Here is a 24,079-nt window from a genome sequence, read left to right on the forward strand (position 1 = left end):
AAATGCAGCTGGAACAAAAGGTTAGGCTGCCTCTCTCCATGCTTCAGCTCCGAGGATGGGAAGAACAACAAAGTTCCCTGGCAGCTGGGGCTGCTCAGCCCCTGCTCTCCCCATGGCCAGGCCCTCGGCTCACTACACAAGCAGCACCCTGCCACGAAGAAAATAGGGTTTTTCTCATCCCAGCAGTGCACAAACAGCCCCCTGCCAGGGCAAAAGCATCCTCTGATTTCCCTGCTCCTCTCCCAGCCCAGCACCCCCAGCACACAGCGTGTCCCAGTCCTGGGAGGAGAGCTGATGGAAGCATTCTGAGCAGAGCAAACAGCCCTGAGAGCTCTGCTCTACTCTGCTGAAACTTGCTCCAATTCCCTCCATCCTCGTGTTCTCCACCCAAGGGCCAGACTGGATTTTTATGGGCAATGCTATGGATGTGTTCTTCTGACCCAAATTGGTACCTGGGAGAGAAAACTTTGGGAGGAAAGAGCCTGCAGGGCCTGAGTGTCCACTTTTCCTCCATCTTTGTGTTCTTCACCCAAGGGCCAGACTGGATTTTTATGGGGACTACTAGAGATGGCCCCAAAGGTGACCAAAAGGAGCACCTGGGAGAGAAAACTTTGGGGGGGATAGAGCCTGCAGGGCCTGTGTCCACTTTTCCTCCATCCTCGTGTTCTCCACCCAAGGGCCAGACTGGATTTTTATGGGCAATGCTATGGATGTGTTCTTTTGACCCAAATCGGTACCTGGGAGAGAAAACCTTGGCAGGAAAGAGCCTGCAGGGCTTGAGTGTCCACCTTGCTGTCCTGGTGCTCACCTGGGGCTGCTCTGCTCCTCCTGGATCATCCCTTCCAGGAGAAGGAGGCTCATCCCATCCCAAATCCCTGCTGCTGGCCTCAGCTCTTCTCACCAAGACTGTTCCCTAAAGCCTGCACCATCAGCCTGCACATAATTCTTGGTAAAGATGCAGAAAAGACAGAATTAGGGATTGTCCCACTGAGAAGTCAGGTATTGAGGGCAAAAGAGCAGGACTTGGATTCTCTGCTCTGATGGACTGTGAGATTTCAACACTCCAGCTCTGCTTCTAAATGGAACAAAATCTTCCCATTTTTAAATCCTATCCTGAATCTGGCCCTTTAAAAAGCCTCTTCTCTTCTAATTTCAACAAAAAGTAATAAAAAATCCAAAGGAGCACATTGAAAACTGTGAAATAAAAAATGGAGGCAGGTAAGGAAGGAGGAAATGGCAATAATTTTTATTGTACCAGCTGCTCTTATTGGTAAACAGCAGAGTTTGGAGCATGCAGCTCCTGCTTCAGGCCTGAAACAGAAACAGTTTTGACTCCTTTCCAGATGGATCATCTGGCCTAATAAAAGATATTAGGTCTCCCAGCATGCCTTACCTTATTCAGGCCTCTTCTGCTGCAATAAATAATAAAAATGGGATATTTCTGTAAGAAAGTTACATTTCAACATGTTAGAACCCCTTTTATCTAAACATCACTCAAGAAAAATATACCTGGTTTTGTCAAACTCTCTCAGCAGGCACTGACTTTCATATTCTGAATAACAATTCAATTTAGGAGAAATTATCAGTGTTCCAAAATAATACATAAATGTTGGTAAAGCCCGGTGATAACAACTTTTATTTGTCAGAAACCAAAACTGGTTGGAAAAGGCTCAGAAAGAAGAATAAAAACAGATCCAGCAGAGGCATCACATAAAACCTAAGGTCCTGTAACAAGCAGGGCTGAGAAAAATGGTTTTATAAGAGTCAACTGGCAATTTTTTGCATCTACACCTGAATTTGGAGTCCCATACCTTTGAGCACAATCCAGTCACCAACTGTGATCAGGGAATGCTCAGAGAATTTATGCTAAACATTAAAAAAGTCCAAACTTAGGGCACTTCCCAGTTTCTGTTGGGTTGCTCTCCATACTTAGAAAAGATTTATGTTTATTTTTCCTGAATTTCCTGGGATCCCAGCCAGGGCAGGGATCTCTGTTAAATCTGTTTGCTCTTCCTGACCCTTTTTTATGCTCAATCTCAGACATCAAAACCTTGCACACTTTTCTCTCCACCTGCACCAGAGATCCAGGCAATTCCTGTTAAATTTTAACACTGCCTAGAACTGAATTCCAAAAAGTCATCGGGAACAAAACCAGCTCTCCTTCTGTCAGCTGCTCCTGCTCATCCCATACAGCACCAAATAATTCTAGTGTTACCCCCAGCTTGGCAGCAAGTTATTCATTGGCTGTGACAGTCTAAGGAAATTGAAGATTATTAGGTTTATTCATTTAAAATAGAAGTGTGCATTTTGTTGAAGAGCCACAGGACAATACTGACAGCAAGAGGCTACATTTGGAAAAGGAGGTGAGTCTGGAGACAGTTGTTGGATTTAGGGAAACATTTCCATTCTACCACGAACAGCAGAGTTTTCTCTCACATGAAGGAGGGCAGAAAATGAAAAGCATGTCCGTGTACCAAGACATTCCAGAGTAAAACTGTATTTTCTGTATTTCTGTATTTTCTGTGGCTGCCGTGGCTGCAGTGTTGGGATGGAAGGATGGGGGAAGGACAGGCAGGGGACAGGAGAACGTGGTGGCATCTCTGTGTCAGGGATGGATGAGGAACCAGCAAGGATCAGGAGTGAGGGAGGGCGAGACAGGTGAGGTGACATTGCCGTGGGGTTTGCTGTCAGACAAAGGGACACTCTGTCCCAGGGACACTCTGCAGGAGCAGCCTCACCTCACACCCTGATCCCTGTGGGGGATTTCTGCCCAGTGTCCCTTGGAGGGACACACGGCAGGGTAGGAACAGCCCAGCAGGTTCCTGGAATCACTGATGGGAACTCCCTTTGATGACTTTTTGGGACTACCTAAAAGTAGAGGGCAGGCAGAATGAAGGCAATCAAAGCAGTTCTATTTATTGTTCTGTTTATTGAAGACCCTTCAGGTACATTTGGGGCAGACAAAGCCCCCCAGGGCTGCACCCAAAATGGACCCTGGGTCAGGGGTTTGCACACTTTGATAAGTTTGGTCCATTTGCACATTGGGGTTAATCTCCCAATTCCAGCTCCAGGTCATGAAGTCATTTACCCCGAGTTTGCTCCCCCCAATTCACTTTTGTTTCCATCTCTGGGCCCTGGGGCAGTGAGGGGTCCTTGATTGCCAGGCTGGAGAGGAATTGTTGTGTGTGAGCAGAATGGGAAAGCAGCAGCTGACACTGTGTGTGGAGTTTAGAGTTCTACACTAAAGAACTGCAGGATTGCAAATACATGAAATACAGAAAAGCTGAAATCTCCTTCTCCAGAGGAGGAGAGGGGCTGGACCTTGTTCACCATTGAGGGGGAAGTGCAGCCCTGACTGCCGTGCAAAGGGATTCCCAAAAACAACATTAAAACAGCTTTTCCTTTCCTCTGTGGTGAACATCCCTCACCCTGTGTCTGATCCACTGAGCAGCCTCACCTGCCTTTCCTCTCAGAGTTCAGTGGTTTAACTCCCAAATTTGTTCCTGATTGTTTCAGTTGCCAGCGAGCTTGGAGATGGCTTTGCCACTGAAATTGCCTCAGTGGCTCTGTAGCAGCTGTGTGCTCAGTGGTACCATGGGACTCCTGTTTAATGTTTAACCATAGGGTTCCTAATAGGATTTCTAATATCTCATTACTTAGAGCTTAGAACTGCATTTCCAGCCCCAGTAATGTACAGACAAGCAATCCTCTTATCCCAAAGCTTATATTACAGGGCTCCAGGCTGCACCTATTTCCTCAGGAAAACGACAGTAACAGAAAATATTCACTCAAATTTTCTTTCTTTTAAATATCAGGACCAATGAGGATGAACATCCAGCTGGAGCAGGTGGGGTTTTCACTTGTTCTGTGTTATCTCACCTGCAGTTGTTCATTCTGAATCTCACAAATCTCAAAGATTCACCCTGAGAAGCCTCAGTGCCTGTGAGGAGCCTCATCACCTTTCTGCATGTACAGAACCCACATTCTGCTCCCTTGGGACTGGAGAGAACCAAAACCATTTAACTGACAGCTCCAAAAGATCTTAGGGAATGTGTCCTTTTGAAAGCAAACTATCCCCAAACCTGCCTTGCTTGAAGTAAAGTCCAAATATTTCCCTTTTACAAAAGGATCCAGCTCACACTACCGAGGAGTAGTTTACACGTTAGATTAAAAATTATGTTTTGCAATGAATTTGAAATGACAGACCATTAAATGCTTGGTTGCACACTCAAAGAGAAGGATGAAGCACTGCTAACTTTCTTATCTGTGAGATCTATGAAAAGCTTCCAAGACACACAGCTATAGAACCTGCTTTAAATAATTCCATTAATTTGAATAGCAGATGCCTATCTAGCCTTCTAAAACAGCTCTGAAAAATTCCAATTTTGATTTCAGCATTTCGAATTTGTCGCAGCAGAAAGTAATTTCATGTATCTCCCCAAACCTAAACCAGGGTGTCTTCAGCAGCCCTGCAAGAAGCCAGCATTAAAAATTATATTTCTTTAGCCTGTTTTTGTTATCTAATTTCACTGCTTTCCCAGGAGATGCTGAGTGGGGAGTGAACAAGCATCACTTCCAGAACTGAGAGCAATCAGAACATCATCTTCCCAAATATCCGAGTGCTTCCATGCTCCTGGGCACTTCTGCTGAGCTCCAGGAATGCTGTCAGGGTGCCAGGGCAGCTTCCAGAGCATCTGTGCAGATGTGAGAGGCACCACGAGCACCAACGTGACCTTTCCATCTTTAGAACATCTCCACTGGGAAGCTGATGATTGCTATTGTCTCCAGAGCCTGGCAGGACCCCAGAACTGCTCTTGAGTGTTAAATCTTGTGATTCTGCCTCTCCTTCTCCACATGGGTTCTCTTACTACAGTGGTGCTGAATTTAAATATTCCTGTGCTTTTGCTCACAGCCCTCAGATTAGCATTTCTTGGGTTTTTTCCTGGTACTGTTCTTGCAGTCTGCTCTTCCAGCCATTGACTCCATATCAAACATCCCTTACCTTATTTATATCATTGCCTCCAAGTGCTGAGACATCTGGAGAGGAATTCACAAACTTCTGACATCCAGTAAAAAAAAAAAAAAACCCTCTCAACCTTGATATTATTTTTTTAAAAAAACTACCACGTTCTCACATTTGTTTTTTCATCACACGTGCACGTATGAGTGCATTTGTGTGTGCAGCTGCTGAGGTCACCAAAGGGGAAACTGAAATATTTTTAACAGCTGAATATCTGCAGTTCCAAATTCCCTGGCTAAAGGAAACCAATCCATATGATGGCAATATAAAAAGAGGTGAAGCAGAGCACCAGCATTGCAGGGGACTCTGGTTTAGTGGTGTTCTTTCTTTCCACACACAGAGCTCCTGAATGGACCCAGCCTCAAGACAATTTTCTTTAAGGGAAGAGCATTCAGCAGCTTTTTGCTAAAACTGGGTTATTTCTTTTATCAAATGAAAGTTCCATTAATAAAACTTGGAGTTTCATCTGAAACGACTCCTTAATCTGGGGTGAGCTCAGGATACTTCCTACAAAATAATTATAGATGGAAATAACTTTAAAAATTGCTTTGATTTTTGCTATCACGAATCCTGCTGGACCCTGGAGTAGTGTAGCACACAAAAAAAAAGTCTCAACCACGAGCAGGAATATTGACTGGCTACCAAAGGCTGCTGATATTTGCCAAGGTTTCCAGGGCAGCTGCACCTCTCACCTTCCTCAGATTCACCTCCAGAGCTCACAGTTAATAATATAAACCCCACGTTTTAAAAACGTTAATAATCTAAAACCCACGTGGAATAAAGAGCTCCTCACTGGCACCTCTCACATACAACATGATGATGATGATTTGCTGCTCCTTGTTTAAGAAGCTGCCACCACCTCTGTCCTGGCAGATTTTCCAGGAGATGCTGGCAGGTAGGGAAGTGTTTCCTTCACCCCTGTGTGTTCTCCTAATGACACCTCGGTGAGACCAGTCCAGCAGTAAAATGCAGGCAGCTGCTGGTTCCCATTGCTGAGAGCAGCAAACTCAGGCCAGGACGGGGAATTTGGAGTCTGAGCTCTCCCAGCAGAGCTCCAGGGCAGCAGCACTGCAGCCACTCTCACTTGGAGTGACATTCCCTGGCTGCTGCTGCCACCTCTGAGGCCACAGGACAATAAAATGAGCTGTGAAAAACTCTTGTCCAAAGCAGCACTGCCACAGAATCCTCCTGATCCTGCTGATCCTCCTGATCCTGCTTCCCACAAAAAGCAGAGTTAGGTTCCCAGTTCGCCTCAGGAAAACGGGAAGCTGGTTAATTTATTTCATTTTAGGGGAGGGTGAGTAATATTTACTGTGTTATGGGATGAGATTTGTTGACAGCTGGTGTTAGACACCATCCATCACACACTGCAGAGCGTTTTTAGGAGGTGGGAATAAACTCCTGCAGACATTAACCAAGAGGAGCAGGTGCTTGACAACATTTAACCTCCTCAGAATGCATTTGCCAGGCCATTTTTTATGGCTGATGAAAGCAGAGACAAGCAGGAGAATGGAAGAAAGTCAGCAGAGAATTAAAATACCATCAAAACAAGAAGGTTTGAGATGATTCTGAACTCCAAACATCACTGGACAGCAGGAGCTATAGTTTATATATATATTATATAAATGTAATTTGTGTTTGAATCATTTTTTTACGAAGCAGGAAGGCATTTGCAGAAACAGCTGTGCTGCCTGCATTCCCTTCCCTCACCCTCCCAAGGAAATCACAAATCTTTTGAAGTTCCAGCTTTGGGTTTCCAAGACTTTTGTGTGTTCCTGCCCACTGGTAAGGATACAAACAATTGCAGTGTAAGATGGATGGTGTTTATCTCTCTGAGGGATAGGATCAATCCCAAACTCTTTGACTTTCAAACCCAGAATTACATTGCTCATTTTTATCTCAGTCATCAGTCTTCAAACAAACCAGTCTCATGAGGATTTTATGCCACCTCATAAAAAGTGGAAAACAATTTGGAATCTCAAGCATATTTTTGTGTTCAAGTTCTGTGTCCTTTTTCTTTACATGAATAGCTAATTAATGTTATCAGTTTTGTTTTTTTCAACTTTATCTCTTACCTACAGGGCTTTTATTTTAAATGTTCTTATCAGAGCAAGGCAAAAATTATCTTTACACCAGCAATCTCTTAGTGTGGTGAAAACATTTCTATTTTCCATCTGAAAACAAATTTTAATAAGGTGTGCTCCGTTTTCCTCAAATAATTCCTAAAAACCACTTTGCATCCAAACTTTTGGGAAGTCCTTATTTAAAAAGACAGAAAACAAAGATACCAAGCCTTTTTGGCCCTTTCTGAAATGACATGGGGATATCTTTTCAGAAGAACTTGGTAATTCTGGCTGCTCAGTTTGAGAGACTGGAACCAGGTTTCCAGAGCACTGCTATTCAGCATTTCCCAGAGAGAAATCCTTTTCCCATTTATTGAGGACAGGCACTTGAAATCACACATTTCAGCAATCTTAGCTTCCCTATCTCACTAACAAATTCAGTTTGCATTACAGCTACTGCTCCACTGATGCTTCCCTGGCAAGAACTGGAATAAATGCCCATTAGTGATTAAATTGGTTTGTAGAATGGAGTAAGGAGTTTTAAGGGGGAACTCCATCAAGTGTGATTTAAGCAAGTGGAGAAGCTGCTGGAATTAAATACTGAAATGGAGCATCCCCAGCGTGTCCCGTGCCATGGAATTGCCATGAGCTGGAGAAATCAGCTACCAGAGCATTCCTGGATGGTCTGGGACCAGTCAGTGGATGGCTGAGACTGCTGGAAGTGCCACCCCTGGAAACTTCCTGGAATTTCCAGCCCCAGGGCTCTTCAATCCCTGCTGTCTAACCCATACAATCCACACCATCCATGCTGGGCAGCCCACAGGGCAGGAACAGCCTGCAGGGTGGAGTTAATGAATATTTGGGGTTGTAGGAACGCAGTTTGGTGATTTTTAAAACACTTCAGAATTGTTAATAACGGCAGAGGAGGGGTCACAGCTGTGAGTAGGAGCTGCTGTGTGTGAAGGGAGAATGATGAAACAGGCCTGGGGAAAGCTGGCTGCTCTGATGGTGTTTGTGCTGAAATTCATGGCATTTTTTCATGGCTTCTCTGGTCCTTAAGACATTTCTTTCCCCACACACTCAGCGGCTGGGATACCCCATCAAATCTATATTTTACGTGTTTGAACTCCAACTCTGGCTGTGGTGGATGAGGCTAAGGGAGCTGTATTGACAATGAAGGCCAGAGAAAATACTCAAAAAGTTTTGGGTGAGTGTGGAAGTGTTTTGAGGCTGCTTAAACCAGGTTTTACAGGGTTTCCAGCCTCGGGCAGGGTTACACCTGGTTGTGCAGAGCCAGTTTGTGGCTGTCACATGGCTCATGCTCCAGGAAGTCTGCACAGGCACAGACACAAACATTTCTGTCTGCAAATCCCAGTCAGAAGTCCTGGAACGAGCTCAGGGTGTCACTTTGGAAAGATTCCTCACCCATCTGTGCCACTCCTGCTCTTGCTGCACCTCTTCTTCCCATGTTAGGATGGGGCAGTGATGACATGGTGCTGGGGAATAGAAATTTCCTTTTCCAAGCTGCTGCTGCTGCTTTTCTCTCTCTGCTACAGGGCTGGAGTGTGTGGAGAGCAGGAAATTACAGGGTAAGGATTGAAGAGACTTTTAAAAATTGATTTTTTTTTTTTTTTACCATCCATAGAAAAGCAGTGCTAGCTGTCAGTGTGCTTTTAACATTAACTCCTGCTGGGATATGTATTCCTGAGTGTGTGCACATGTGGTGTTTGTTTGGGGGGTTTCCAACACATGAAATTATTTTTTAATAACTTTATACAGACAGCAAAATATGTGACACTGTGCTATTGGACCATACAATCACCATCATCAGTAGAACACAACTCAGCAGAGAAGTACAGAATACTTGTTTATTATCCGAGTGAAAATCAATTCTCTAGTAGCTGCTTAATTGCTTTTGCCCTCTCCCTCCTGTTGTTCTACCTAAAATTGATTTTAGAACTGCTTTTTCAAAGGGGCTCCCCTTTATCAGACACCCATGGCCAGTAGGAAAGAGATCATTAGAATGGTCATAAAACGTCTACAGATATCCCATTTTTGGGGTTCGAGTTAATCCCAAAGTAAACTGAAACTGAAAACCCATTGTGGAGGACTTCAATGTCTTTGCAAGGATACAGCTTGGAAAACTTCAGAGGAGGACAAAAAATACTGTGCCACGTTTTTGTAAAACGAGAGCATCTCACCCTCTCCCCAGGAAATTAATCAGAGTGCAATCAAAATATATTTCCAGCTGCTGGAGTTCACTTCCTCCCTTGTAGATGTTGCTCACATGAACCTCAAACTCAAAGTGGTGGTGGCTGAGCAGCCACTCTCAGAAGCTGCACCAAGTGGCAGCGCCTGCTCTTATCCCTGCTTTGTGTGCTCCTGCTTGTGGGACTTCCTGACACAGAAATCACACGTGTGGGAGAGGAAAAAACACAGCACAAATCCCCCTTGGAGCTCATATTTACTCCAAATTAAGCAGTGACTTCCTGAGTGTCAGTGGGAATGATGCCTGAGGATTTCAGCTTTTCTGTTTTTCGTGTATTTGCAATCCTGCAGGTCTTTAGTGTAGAACTCTAAACTCCACACACAGTGTCAGCTGCTGCTTTCCCATTCTGCTCACACACAACAATTCCTCTCCAGCCTGGCAATCAAGGACCCCTCACTGCCTCAGGGCCCAGAGATGGAAACAAAAGTGAATTGGGGGGAGCAAACTCGGGGTAAATGACTTCATGACCTGGAGCTGGAATTGGGAGATTAACCCCAATGTGCAAATGGACCAAACTTATCAAAGTGTGCAAACCCCTGACCCAGGGTCCATTTTGGGTGCAGCCCTGGGGGGCTTTGTCTGCCCCAAATGTACCTGAAGGGTCTTCAATAAACAGAACAATAAATAGAACTGCTTTGATTGCCTTCATTCTGTCTGCCCTCTGTTTGTAGGGAGCCCAAAAAGGCATCAGAATCCACAGAGTCCTCACTTGGAATCGTGGCTTTGCTGTGGCATTCCCATCCTGCAGCCTGGGATCAAGGCAGCAAAGTGAGAATAAGGTTGAGATGAAGATGATTTCAGAGGTGAAACTGCAGCTGAGTGCACAAAAAAGCAGGACAAGGAGTTCACTCCCAGCATTCCAGATGTTTGGCCATTCCCAGGAAAGCCAAACTCTGTCTTGCATGATTTTTATTGGGAAGGGAAATACCACAGCCCTGAACATTTCCCACTCCATCTCCTCCTTTTCTCTGGCTTTTATTGCTGAGCCTGATGCCCTAGGACATGGAATATCCCTCTGGAAAACTGAGATCAGCTGTCCTGGCTCTGCACCCTCCCAGTTTCTCCTGCACCCCCAGTTTCCTTCCTGGTGGCTCCAAAGCACAGAAGGCTTTGATGTGAGAATATAAAAGTGCTGTTCTCAGTGATCTGAACATCCCTGTGTTGTCAAAGTTTGGCCACAAGTCCAAAAATGAGCCTCATACCAGGAACTGTGAAGAAAATGAACCTGTCTGAGCCAAAAGCAGGACATGGGGAGCAGTCCCAGCTGCAGAGAAAACCTGGGGCAGGCAGAATGAGGTGGAATAAGGCCAGAACATCGGGGCTTAATGTTCTTCTTCTTATGAAAGGAAGAACAAAAACCACTTTTACTGCAGCACCTGGATCTGGTTTGGTTTTTTTCTGAAGCACAGCACTCCCAGGGCACTGCAGCCACCCAGGGACCTGGTCCCCATTGCTTTCTGTGTTTATTGCCTTGGGGGAAAAAGCCAAATGAATTCAGACACAAACCCCACGGCACTGAGGTGATTTTAAGGGATTTGCTGCCAAACTTTAGGGCACAGCACCACTGGAACAGGAGGGTGCTGGCAATCCAGAGCCTGCAGGTGACTTTCAAAGTTGTTTGCACATCCTACTGGAGGAAAAACCACACTAGAGACGGAGTAATAAAAAGAAACATCAAAATATTGGAAATATTGCACTACTGAGCTTGAACTAATGAATTTGCCTAACTATCCTGAACAGACATTGCAAACACACCACTGAGTGCAGTCACAGTGCCAGCAGAAAATACAAAATGCTGGCAGGCTCCTAAAATGGCAATAAGTCCATTAAATGGCTCTGCATACAAAATCATTGCTAATATTTTAATATTTGTGTTTTTGAGCTGACATTGAGGCTGACACATGGATGAGGGAATCCAGTTACCACAAGATGATGGCAGAACTTCCACTGGGCAAGGCTTTGTCCTGGTAATTCCAATTGAACTAAATCTCTGATGGTTTCTAATCTCTTCCCAAACAGATATATTGGTGTGTTTGGTTGATAACTGAGGGTATTTTTAGCATTTTTAGCGTTCCTCTGAGTGTCTAGCATTGCTTTGAGTGTTACTCAGTTCTGCACATCAACAAGTTCACACAGCACAGCCCGTGTGGGTTTTGGGGAAAAAGAGATTGGCACAGACTGGACTTTTCCAAGGGATGTTAAATATTTGTGATATGAGTGATTAAAATAAAATAAAGCTGGGAGCTCGTTAGAAGATAAGTGGGGATGACATTACCTCAATTCTTTGTGGAGAAGGATCTGAGTTTTGTTTGGCTGAATAACAGAGACCCCACGGAGAGCCCCTGAAACCAGGATTTATTGTCCTGGTTTCAGATATCTGACACTTTCTAGAGATCTCCTCTGACTTGGGGACAGAAATGTTCCTTCTCATTTCTCTTATTCACAAAACTCCCCCTAACAGTGCCACAGCCCCTTGGATTTAATCCCTAGAAATGCCTTTGTCTCAGAAAATCAATCCCTGTGCTCAGACAGGTACTTGGGGATACTCCTTCCTGGTTTGATGGAAACTCTTCTATTTAAACTTTATAATCCTTTGCATCACCTGCCTTGCTGTACCTTAAAAAAAAAATAAAATGCATTGATGCTTTGAGAGAAAAACTAAATATCTTTTTTGCTTTGTTTTGTTTTGTTTTGTTGTTGTTGTTGTGTTAGTTTTATGGGTTTTTGATTTTTGGTTTTTGGTTTTTTGTGGTGATATCCAACTCCTTGAGTTGTGAAATCTGGAGGCAGATTTGTCAGTCATGCATTGAACAAACACCACGTTCATCTCCAAGGAGCACCATAAACTTGGATGCAGAGAAGAGTTACAGGAGTGGGGACAGATTTGCTTTCAAGCTCCTTGACAGAGGGAATAAAAATAAAATAAAAATATTGCTTCTTGCATCCTTAAACCTGTTCAAGAGCAGGTGGAGGATGGATCTGGTGCTTCTGCAGTCATCCTTCCAGGGGTTTAATGCTTTATTTCCCCTCTGCATGATCAAGAAAGCAAACCTCATTCACACCAAGAAATATATATATTTCAAAATAAATAAATTATTTATTAATAAAGTTTAAGTTTCTCCTCAGAAAATCACAGTGCCTGAACACAGCTTGCTATCAGTTGCACAACCAGGAGGAAATGCTGATGAGATTCAATTAAATGGTACAAAAGAACTCACTCCATTGACTCGGTGCATTCCTGAGCCCATTTCCCACGGATGAGATCCAATAAACCCCCAGAGGACAATAATCAATGACTTGAGTACAAAGCCCTTTGGGTTTCTCTGGTTTTCAGTCTCTGAAACAGTTGTTTTTGAAAGATTTTGGAAAAAATAATAAAGAAGGGTCTGCACAAGCCCAAATCCTGGCAGAAGAATCCTGCAATCAGGAAATTGTGTATTTCAAATTACATGTTTGGTGTGCAGAAAGGTCTGAGGTGTCACTGATCCCTTCGTGCTGTTCACTGATAACCTAAGAAGGAATTAAGGGGTAAAAAAAAAAAACAAACCCTTTGTGGAACTGTCCTCTTCTTCCCATGACTTTGAGGAGAGAATTCTCCCTGTGTCCATGAAGAGTTTTCTGCTTTCCTGCTATAAACAAATTTTATAGATTTTTTTAAGATTTTCTCCCCAGAATCTGTGTGGCACTGGGACATGTGGCTGCGGCCACCTCTGTGTGACATCTTCCTAGACAGCAAGGTCCTCTGGCTTCCAGAAAGTGCCCAGCACACTGTTCTGGCAGGAGGGGAAAAAATAAAAACAAACACAGCTTGTCCCAAATTAATCCGACATGGTTTGCAGGATGAAAATAATGTTAACTGCATTTAAAACATAATCTCCCCACTGCATCAATGAACTGCAGAACCAGGCTGAATGCAAGGGGCTGCTTGGAAGCAGAGAGTGTTGGAGGAGGAAATTTTGAAAACTTTTTTGGACAACAGGAAAGGCTGGCCCTGGCAGCAGCTTTCCCAGCCATTGTCCCTGCTGGAGCTGGCTTTTGCCACTTCCTCAGCCACACAAGGCCTCTTTAGTCCCTTCTCTCCCTTGGCTCAGTGCTCTGATGAGAGGTTCAAGTCTTTTGTCCCTGCTATACTTATCCCCCTCCTTGTGTGCAACTTTTATATCCCTTCCAGATGTTATCAAAGTCCAATAACTGCTCTGTGGAGCCAAGACAGATGTAAGCTATTTTTTAAAACCCAATCCAAGCCAACTTTCTTTCTTTGAGATGTAAAAATACAACAAAGCCTTATGAATGCCTTTTAATGCTATAGAAATGCAGAAATAAGTGCTGTAATAACCATTCGATTATTTCTCATCATCCCTCAAGGCCAAATCATAGCTCTGACAGAGTCACTGTGGCTGGGCTCCAGCGCTGTCATCACCAGGGACCTGCTCCAAACACCATTGTCAAAGTCAACGAGAAACTTTTCCCACTGAGTTCGGGGTACTTTGGATCAGGCTCCAAACCGGCCAAGCTTGCAGAGGCTGCCTTTGCTCCTCCCAAAGGCAAAATAAGCACAGAGGGTGCTGCTGGTGGAGATGTTAGCCACAGAGATCTGCACAGCACTGCCTGGGGGGTTTGGGTAACCTGTGCTAGAAAACAGCTCAGTTCTTTCCTTGTTATCTCCTCTGGCTCTGTCCCTTTCTGCACCCCAGCCTCAATGCAGCTCCTGTTCTTGCTGTGTCCCAGCCCCACGAGGGGAGGTGATGGCAATAAACCTTCATAGACGGGGTAAGCAGCACCGATTCAATTGTGACAGCTGAAATATTTCCCCATCAAACCCAACTGTCCCAAAGCAGCAGAAAGATTTCATTGCTGCCTGACCCCGAGAACTGGGAGCTGGAGATAGTGACACACATTCCTGCTGGCTTTAATCAACAGATAATTAGGAGCAAATTACAATCATAATAGCATATTTCATCAAAGGCTCCGAGAGCTCTTGATAAAAGCTGGCCAAATGCTGTGCCTAATTGCAAGTTCAAATGGGGGTGGGTGCTCTTTAACCTCTGCAATGCAGCCCCTTCCATGAGAGAACTTCCTGGAGGAAGACTGGAAAGATTGGACCTGCTGTCCTGAGCACACGTGTGCTCTCTGTGCAAGGAGAAGGGCACGGAATAAAGACTCTGGAAAACTCAACAGGAATGTTTGGCAATTATTTCTCAGATGGAAAGTGTGTGAGTGCAGTGCTGTACAGACAGCATGTACAGGGCCTTGCATGAAAAATGCTGAGCAGGACTTTGGGATTCACTGGATCCCTTTCCAAGCTTCCCTACAAGCTCCTCTCTGCTCAGCCAGCAGTGTCACACCTGTGGGGTGACATCCTTTACCCAAGGCCAGGCTGCCCATGACCTCATTGAGCTCAGATCTGAGGACTTCCAACCCACAATGGCCACAAGCCTTGACAATTTAGCAAATTATCAGCAGCAAAGGCTAATTGTTACTGCTTGAATCCGGTCCATTATTCAGGGCATGATCTTTATCTGCTCTGAGTAAATGTCTGTCTGATCTCCAGACATCAAAAGCAGCAATGTCAACACAACAAAAAGCAAAACCAAGAAAGAACCAACACTGACCACAAGGATGTGTTTTCCTTTTGGCAGAAAAAGCAGCTACCTTTTGGGATAAAAGATGTCACTGTGAGTTTTTTAAGGGGCTGACAAATGGACTGATCAAAGCACCAGCCTGTTCGTGTGTCATCCAGAACAGCATCACAAGTTCAGCACTGGAGCTGGGGGGTTCAGCAGCATGATAAGTGCTGCAGACAGAGGCAGCAATAGTTTTTACACCTGCCAGAGCCAGTGCTGAGCTGCTCTGTGCCTGTCAGCACCACTGCTGTCTTCCTTCAGGCCTGCAGGGAGCAGCTCCCACTTTACACTCATTTTTCAACTGAAAAGATGTGTAGGGATTCAGCCCTCGAGCCCTCAATTTTCCCTTAGATTGCTAAGGCAGTGGCTGGCTAACTTTTCGTGCCAGGTGACACTGAATTCCTGCTCCTGTGAACAGCCCTGTCCCATGTGGAATGTGAGGTTTGTGCACTGAACTGGCAGTGGGATGCTCCAGACTCCCCTCTCTCTCTCATTAGCATCTCCAGCCAGGCTGATGCCACCCCAAAATCACCCCAAAATATCCCCCAGGGGAGCCAGCACCCAGCCACAGCCCCCAGGAGCCAGGCCTGCCTCCACCCAGCAGATTCCCAGAGATTTGTGCTTCTGAGTCACCAGCTTGCCAACACAGCAGGAGAAGCCTGGCACATTTATAAATAATCTGGGGGAAACTCGGGGGAAACCGGAGTTTTCCTCCCTCACAAGAGCTGCTTGCAACAGGAGCTCCTTTCAGATATTTTTAAGGATCTCTGCAGCACACAAAGGAATTCAAATCAGGATATTCAGGGGACAGACAGGGTTCCACCTGTAGGTACCAAGAGCAGCACAAGCCTGTGCTGAAATCCATGCCTTGGCCTCGTGGCTGTAGGTTTAAAGGTAGCTTGGACACTTCTCCAAGCCCCCAAATCTCTGAGTTAGGATGGAAGAGCTGCAGATATTTCTCAAGTCAATGAACTGCAGTGTGGCTTCCAAGCTCAAACAGATCTTCCCACTGGAGCATAGCACAGCTCTAATCACAGGTAAGGCTGAGAGAGAGGTTATGGCACTGCCTCCAAAACACAGCACAGATTTCTTCCTTTCCAAATTCCCCCTGGCACAACTTGGGGCTGTATCCTCTTGTCCTATCCCTTGTTATTTGGAAAGAAGACTGACTTCCATGTCCCTATATCCAGGAAGTTGTAGAGAGAGGCAAGATCTCTCCTGAGCCTCCTTTTCTCCAGACTAAACCACCCCAGCTCCCTCAGCTCCTTCTCCTAAGACTTGTTCTCTAATACCAGAACAACAGGATTATTTTAGATTTTCAAACTTCTTATGCAGGGATCAGACCACGATGAATTCAGGTGAACTTGAAATCTAACGTCTCAATACAGGTGCAGTGCTGAAATGCAGTTCACAGCACTGGCCAGGAGAATTTGGGACCCACTGTGTGAGGGTTTTGGGGATTTTGGTCTGAACTTTAGTGGCTCTAAGTGCAGTTTATTCCCTTAATTCCCTCATAGAATTAATTCTCTTATTGTCGGTTTGTTCTGCAGAACTGGAGCTTTCTGGTATAGATACATCTAGGCTCAAGCATTGCATCAAAAATGTGAGAAGTGGTTCTGCCCATGGCTGCCAGTGCCCAGGTCAAGAAGTTTTGACCTTTTCCAATAGTTTTGACCTTTTCCATTCGTTTTCACCTATCCACAGCAGATTGTCACAGAGGCAGAAGCCAGCCAGCCCCACTGCAGTGTCACCAGAGCTCATGGCAGTCCAAGCCCAGAGAAAGGCACCTCTCCTGTTCCAGATCCAGCCTCAAGGGAAAATGAAGAGTCAAATTGTGCTGCTCTGAGAGCAGGTCTGAGCAGCTGAATATATCCTGTATTTTAAAAAAGCTGAGTCAATCAGCACCAATCCTTAACCACAATGCAAGGACAATGGCACTATGATGAAGACAAGACCTAATCAAGTGTTAATCAGTGGCAAAACCTATAACCCTGAAGTAATGGTAGGAGTTACTCATTGCTGCTGTAGAAATCAGCTCAAGTATCATTAGCTATTACCTTTTCAAGCCACATGGGCAAAGAAAATTCCTGATTATTATGGTGGATTACAGGGCAATCCAATTATTATTCTCAGCATAAATACTCCTTGTAATTAATGGGCAACAGAGTTAAACTCTGCTGATATGTTTTCTCCATTAAAACTTGTGAGCAAGTCATTGAAGATTTTGAGCAATCTGGCGACCTCTGCACAATTAGCTGGGTTTGGAAATGGTAATTAGCCCGTTTTATGGGATGTATCCTCCTGATCTTTGTGTCTTAAAAAACATCAGTGCTGATGTTCCTATTGCTGTGTGATTATCACATTGGTTCACATGTCATCCTTAAATTCACACTGAGCAATGTAGACATTGAGAAAATGAACATCTGGAATGAGTTCATGATCCATTGATGGGGTAAATAAAAGTAAAAAAACCCTTCAGGCCTGTTGGGGATGGAAAGAAGGAGGCCAGACCCTCAACATGTGTTTGACAGTGCAGTTCCTGTTGTTTTGTTACTGATTTGGTGCATTTGAACACCAACATTGTGTTACCTCACTCTCCAAGCTGTGTTTTCATGCAGTGAGGCACAGCACTAGACAAGACTGATTCCATCCCTGTGGTGGCTGCTTTAATCCTGCTGCAAGAGAAGCCATCGTGCTCACCCTCCAGCAGGTGTTCCCTGGGGTCTGTCCTCTGGGCTGCTGTGACATTCCTGCTCAGTTCCACGTTTCCTCTCCCTGCTCTTCACCTTCCCCGGGTGCCTGGGCTGGGCCTTCCTTGGGGTGGCTCAGGTGACCCCACCTGTCCCTGTCTGACTTGGATCTTACTGAGGGAGCACCAAACTGAGCAGGACCCCAGAAACGAGACCATCCTGGCCACACTTTTGAGGAGGCTTGGGAACACATCTGTGTCTCCGCACATTCAAAACACAGTTCTGAGCATTCCTGTTTGAAATCAATTCCACACTCGTGACCCAGACCCAGCCAGAGAGCTCTCAGCCTCCAGGGTTGCCATTCTCAAATTTTCTGGTCAACTTTGGCTCACTGGGGCCTGGAGGGAAGCAGCTGAGGGCAACAGATCCCTGGGTTGGCTCTGCCCAGCACCATCCTGGAGCCAGCCCGGAGGAGGATGAGGGGAAAGGGCAGAGCTGGTCACAGGTGCCACCTGACCCTGCGGCACGGGGCTCTGCCTGCCACCGGCCCCGAGGGGACCCGCCGGGCGCCAGGGGCATTGGCCAGCCCCGAAAGCATCCATCAACCCGAAAGCATCCATCTGCTGGCCCCAAGGGGATCCATCAGCCCCAAGGAGGGTCTGCTGATCCCGAGGGGATCCATCAGCCCGGAGCGGGATCCATCAGCCCCGACGGGACCCATCGATCCGGGGGGGGCTCTGCCATCCCCGAGGGGACCCATCGGTGCCGAGGGGGCTCTGCCATCCCCAAGGGGACCCATCGGTGCCGAGGGGCGGTCCGGGGGCGGGCAGGGGCGGTGCGGGCCCGGCCCCCAGCCCGAGCGGGCGCTGCCGTGCGGGGAGGGCGCGGCGGAGCGGCGGGCGCCGAGCTTTAAATGAACATTAATATCGCTCGGGGAGGGCAGCGCCGGTGGCTCGGGACGGGCGGCGGCGGCGGCAGCGGCAGCGGCACCTCCAGCTCTTCTTCCTCCTCCTCCTCCTCCTCCTCCTCCTCGTCCTCCTCGGCCGCGGCGGCAGGTAGGCTGTGCGCCTTGGACCGCGGAGCCCAGCCCGGCCCCGAGCCCCGAGGGGGAAACGCGCGCCCGGGACGCTGAGAGATGCAGGGATGAGTGGAATGTAGGGATGAGCGGGATGCAGGGATATATGGGATGCTGGGATGAAGGGGATGCAGGGAGGTACGGGATGTAGGGATGTGCGGGATGTAGGGGTATGTACGGAATACAAGGATATACGGGATGCAGGGGTGTGAGGGACGTAGGGATGTGCGGGATGCAGGGATGTATGGGATGTAGGAAAGTGCGGGACGTAGGGATGCTGTGGGATGCAGGAATGTGCGGGATGCAGGGATGTGCGGGATGTAGAAATGTGCGGGATGCAGGGATGTACGGAATACAAGGATATACGGGATGCAGGGATGTGCGGGATGCAGGGATGTGCGGGATGCAGGGATGTGCGGGATGCGGGGATGAGCGGGATGCTGCCGAGGCGCAGAGAGGGCAGCCCCCGGGGGATGGAGGCTGAGCCGGTGTCTCCTCGGAGCCCCGCGGGGAGCGGAGCGGCCGGAGCGGTGCCGGGAGCAGCCGCCTGTTGCCGGCTGTGGGAGCTCGGGGAGGCGCTGAGCCGGCGCTCGGGGGCTCGGGTGGCCGTGCCGGATTCCCGGAGCCTCCGCCGGGCTCCCGGAGCCTCCGCCGGGCTCGGTGCGCTCCGTGCCGGCGGCGGAGCCCGCGGTGCGGGGCTCGGGGGTCTCGGGGGTCCGCGGGCGCTCCCGGCAGCGCGGGGCTCTGGGCGCCGTGCAAAGCTGGACCGGCTTGGCCCCGATAATAAAAGTTATTTGCAGAAGGCGGAGTGGTTCATTTTCTTTCGATCGCTCCTCAAGCGCGTCCCGATGCTCCGCTCGCCCGTGGCGGAGCGCGGCTGCAGGAACGCCAAGTGTCAGCCCAGTGCTCCGTTTCTGGCTGGTTGGTAATGGATTTAAAGCTTTAGTTATAATTTCAGTGCATCTGAGAGCTTCGCTCGGTTGCTTTAGAACTCGTTCGAAACTGTGTTTTCAACGGAGACGAGTGAACTTTAAAGAAAATCAGGTCAGCCATAGATTCCGGGCATCAAACCCTTTCAGGTCCCAGAAATAGCCACAGAAGTAGCGTGACCAATTCTTTTTCCATGCACAAAGCTTTTTCTTTTTTATTTTGGTTGGAATTTCTGACGGATACCGGACCTCATCAACTGGATATTTTCAGCTTACTTTAATGAAATAAGCACGCTTTCTAAGCTTGCATTTTGATGCAATTATATTAGTCTCCCTTGACTATACGACGTTTGGGTTTCTGATAGTGCTAGTAGTTCTTAAAATAATAAAGTCTGTTTAGCACAAGGTTTTTCTTTGTGCGTTTTTAGGGTTTAGATTTATGGGAAGGTGAGGAAGAAGATGACTGAGAGGGAACATGGATATGAGCTGTTATGGGGTGAAGAATACGCTTGGACATTCATGGAAAAGGTTCAGAGGTTTATTTCAAATATTCTGCACTTGAAACAAGGCTGTTCTTAAGTTTTTGCATCTCTTATAAAGTCTCGAAACCAGGATTGACAAATATTTATCTTGCAGTAAGTGGGTCAGATGATGACATCTTCCACTGGATCTCTTACTTCTGTATTGGACAGCTTTGGTTGCTAAGTAGCTCTGAATTGCTAATCTCAAAGTCAATGATGTCATTATGACATCATCACATCCTTTCACCTGATTGATTCTCAGAAGAGAACAGTAATGAGATTTGATATACATGTCCCATCTTTTTAATATTCTTCCTCTGCTTCGGGGGATTTCCTGACCTGCCTGGCAAATTCCAATGAATCACACTGAGCTCTAGTAAAAAGACGTTTCTTTTGGAGACGAGGTGGAACATTAAAGGGACAGTGGCTGCTTCTGGTCTTTTCAAAAGCTGAGGAACTTGGCAGCTTGTGTTTCAAATGTGGAGTTCTGGATATGGAGGGCAGTGATTTAAAACTCGGACTTACTAAATTCGCGTGCAGGTGTGAAAGTGGCTCGGGTTTCAAAGAGGATCAAGTCACTTAATGTGTGTGAGTGAATGCTGGGGGTGCTGCAGGGGGCACAGAGAAAACAGGAGCTGTTTCAGCTGCCAAAATAAATCGCACTTCTAATGGTAAATGCATGAAATCTGTCAGGAATTGCCATGCTAAGAATGGTATTGAATGGTACTGAAGACAGCTCAGAAGTTATTTATCTTTCTAATTAGGCAACATAATTGGTAAGTTTGAAGGATTTTAATAGCAACACTGCCATGGCAGGGAACTCCTTGTAAGAGTTTTAAATCTTGAGAGTGTGTGGGATGTGTACAGAACGATGGGTTTGTTTTCTTCTGAGGTTAAAGGCATAAGTGGTGTCATTTGTGGATGATCAGCAGGGACTGCTGGTTTTTACAGCTGGTTTTTATTGTGTGTCTCCAGCTGAGTGTGGTCTGCGTGAATTTTAGGTGTTTTCCTCCTCAACAGCTTTGTGATGGTGAATTCCTCCACAGACAGAGAGTTTCAAAGATCCCAGTCAGGGCAGTGTATATTTTAGGTGTGCAACCCTTCCTGCTTCACACGTGGAAAAGGGAGAAGCGAAGCCATTTCCATTTGTTTTGTGGAACGTGTGGTTCTGTTTGGTGAAGTGAAAAGCTGAGCCTGTCTCAGAACGTTCAGAGGCTGCACAGCTCAGTCTCGCTTGCCTGATGAATATCGTGGGTTGCTAAAACATATTTCAGAAGTAAACAATGATTTGTTAGCGAGGATGAGTTGGTGTTAATGTATTTACTGAAGGCACTGATTGCTGATTTTATTCCTGCTCGGGAGCTGCAGTGTTGATGGCACTATTAAGTCTAACAGAGTAGTAATTGAACGTGAGGAGTGGGAACGAGTGGGAAGGTGGTGGGGGAGGATGTTTTTGGCTGTGTGTTTGAATCTATTCACCCTGTAAGTGCAATCCAAGCTCCAGATGCAAAAGGGAAATTTCTAAATAATCTGTAAGAGTTCTGCACTCCTCATACCACACACAGTGACAAATTTCCACAAGCTTTAGATTCTCTCTGGGATGACTCAACTACGAACAAGTGATTTGGAAAAAAAATATTATCTCTGAAGAGAATCCTTGGTGACACTTTCTTTTCAAGTTATCTTAGGATTTTTTTACTTACCATGATTTCTTCTAACTCATGCCTGCCTTGAACGTTGGAGACGAGAAATGAGTTTGGACTCGGGGACAAATCTGTGCCTTCCAAATGCACGTTCGAGGGTCAGCGGTGACATTTGCAGGGCTGTGCTGTGGATGTGGTGACACGTTTGGTTACATAAAGCAGAGCACCTCAGAGCCCCCCCAGAGCTGGCAGGGCAGCGGAGATGCTGCAGCATCCCTGAGCCCTGTGAGCAGGTGGCAGAGGGGACAGGGCTGTGCTCACGGCAGGACACATCACACACACATACACGGGCTCAGCAAAGCTCAGCCCAGGCAGCTCAGCCTCTGCTTGTGCCAGGAGCGATGAGAAAGTCGGTCCTGAGGATTTTAAACCGCAATCAATCTGCTGCAGAACCTGACGGGGAGGTTTTGTCCCCCTGCTTCCAGCCCTGTGAGTGTCAGGGTGAGGAGAGCCAACTTCTGCTCCCGTCCTCAGCTCTGCGTGGGGACAGGACGAGACACCAACTGCATCATGGGATTTGCTTTTTTGCTTTTTTAATTGAGATCTTTAGGGGGAAAATAATATGTGTAACAGCTTCACAGACTGCTTGTGTGAGCCTTTTATCAGGGCAAGACTGGCAGCTGCATATTTGAAGTGTGTAGTGTGATAAGTGAATTCATCTACAGCTGGATCTTCTTTATTGGTGGAGAAAAATCTGACAGAACATGGACAGGCTTTGTCCCTTATAAACTAGAAGTAAAATAATTAATAAGCTCAGTGATCTGCAGCAATCCCAGTGATCTGCAGCAATCCCAATGAAATAAAACACCCCCTGAAACGAATAAAATCACCCCAGATATCGTAGCCAACATTATCCAATAGTTATGAAAATTATATTTAAGACTTAAGCAACCTGAGCTATCAATTTTTCCAAAATTTCTTTTCCACTCAAAGCCAGTTCTGAAAGGATTTATTGTCCAAAAATAGAAGTTACTTAAAAATGATTCCTACAGTGAATTGTTAAGCAAATTTTGATTTGATTTCAGTTTTGATCTTTATCTGTGAGTTTTATTTCAGAAGGAAAGTGATGTTGAGAGCAAACTCAGAGCTGATTTTAGTCTGAAGTGCTTAGAGTAACCTCTGTGTAAATGGAATATTTTCCGTGCAAAATAACAATTCTTTTAATGTTTCATTAGAATGATGTTACAGTGGAAAGCATACAATGAAAAATCAGTACTTTCTATACCAGTTGTATTCAGGAGTTTATCAAGTGATGCCAACAGAGCTGAGCATTACAAAATTGTGTAACAGGACTAAAATCTAGGATGGAGGAAAAAGCCATGGTAGTGGTGCCTAAATACATCACAAAATTTTCTTTTGAGAAATAGATGTTTTCATTTGCCAATCAATGGATTCCTTTTAATACGAACTACAAATTCCTAGGGAAATTACCCCAGTCTGTTCCTGAACTCTGCTTGTGTAAGGAATTATGATTTTTTTCCCCTGTCTTTCTAAAGCAAAGCAGACAAAACTCAAACTGCAAACTCTTTCCCCAAAGAGAAAGTGTTTTCATCACTTCACAGCAGTGGGTGAAAGGTTTATGGAAACACTTTTCATCTGAAATATGACTTTTGAGATGCTGTGGAAGGCAAAGGGCACCACCAATAATCCAATTAGTTACTCTGAATTCTGTGACAAAGCTCAGGGAATCGCTTTGCTGTTGGTTGTTTTAGTTTGGGTTTTTTTCCTGGCTGGAAATCAGTGGAGACTCATCTGGAGATTCTTTTTTTTTTTCCCTGGATGAGTGGAGACTCATCTGACAGCTGCCACAAAGAGGTGCCCAAAGAGAAATTCCTGTCCCCTGCCCAGGTGATGCTGCTGTTTGACACCTCCCTGAATTCCAGCCCCCTCTGCCTCCCCCAGTCCTGTCTGCCCAGGGCAGCTGGATTAAAACAAGGATCCCAGGAATAAACCACAGCCTCCAGTCGTGGCCACAACAAGGGGGGCACTGTTTGGTGCTCTTCTCCTCCTCAGTTGTTTTTAAAGGCCAGCCAAAGCCTAAGGAGACACTCAGACACAAATCCCCATTATTGCACTGCTGCTGCCCAGCCTCGGTGCTGGAAATTTTGCATTCTGCATCTTTGTTGCCTTCTGTAAATGCTACAAATAGCAGGAAGGGTTGGATAAAACGACACAGATGCTTTAA

At 46.1% G+C, this 24,079-nt stretch overlaps 1 protein-coding gene across 1 annotated transcript in view; it reads left to right on the plus strand.

Moving 5' to 3' along the window:
* Positions 1-18,500: 18,500 nt before the first annotated feature.
* Positions 18,501-24,079, plus strand: part of SLC6A1 (solute carrier family 6 member 1) — a 60,896-nt gene continuing 55,317 nt past the window's right edge. Inside the window, exon 1 of the mRNA XM_088171686.1 lies at positions 18,501-18,721. The gene's annotated coding sequence lies outside the window, so the exon portion shown is untranslated. The remainder of the gene's footprint in view (positions 18,722-24,079) is intronic.

Source organism: Sturnus vulgaris, chromosome 11, assembly GCF_052056855.1.
Source record: "Sturnus vulgaris isolate bStuVul1 chromosome 11, bStuVul1.hap1, whole genome shotgun sequence".
Taxonomy (NCBI): domain Eukaryota; kingdom Metazoa; phylum Chordata; class Aves; order Passeriformes; family Sturnidae; genus Sturnus; species Sturnus vulgaris.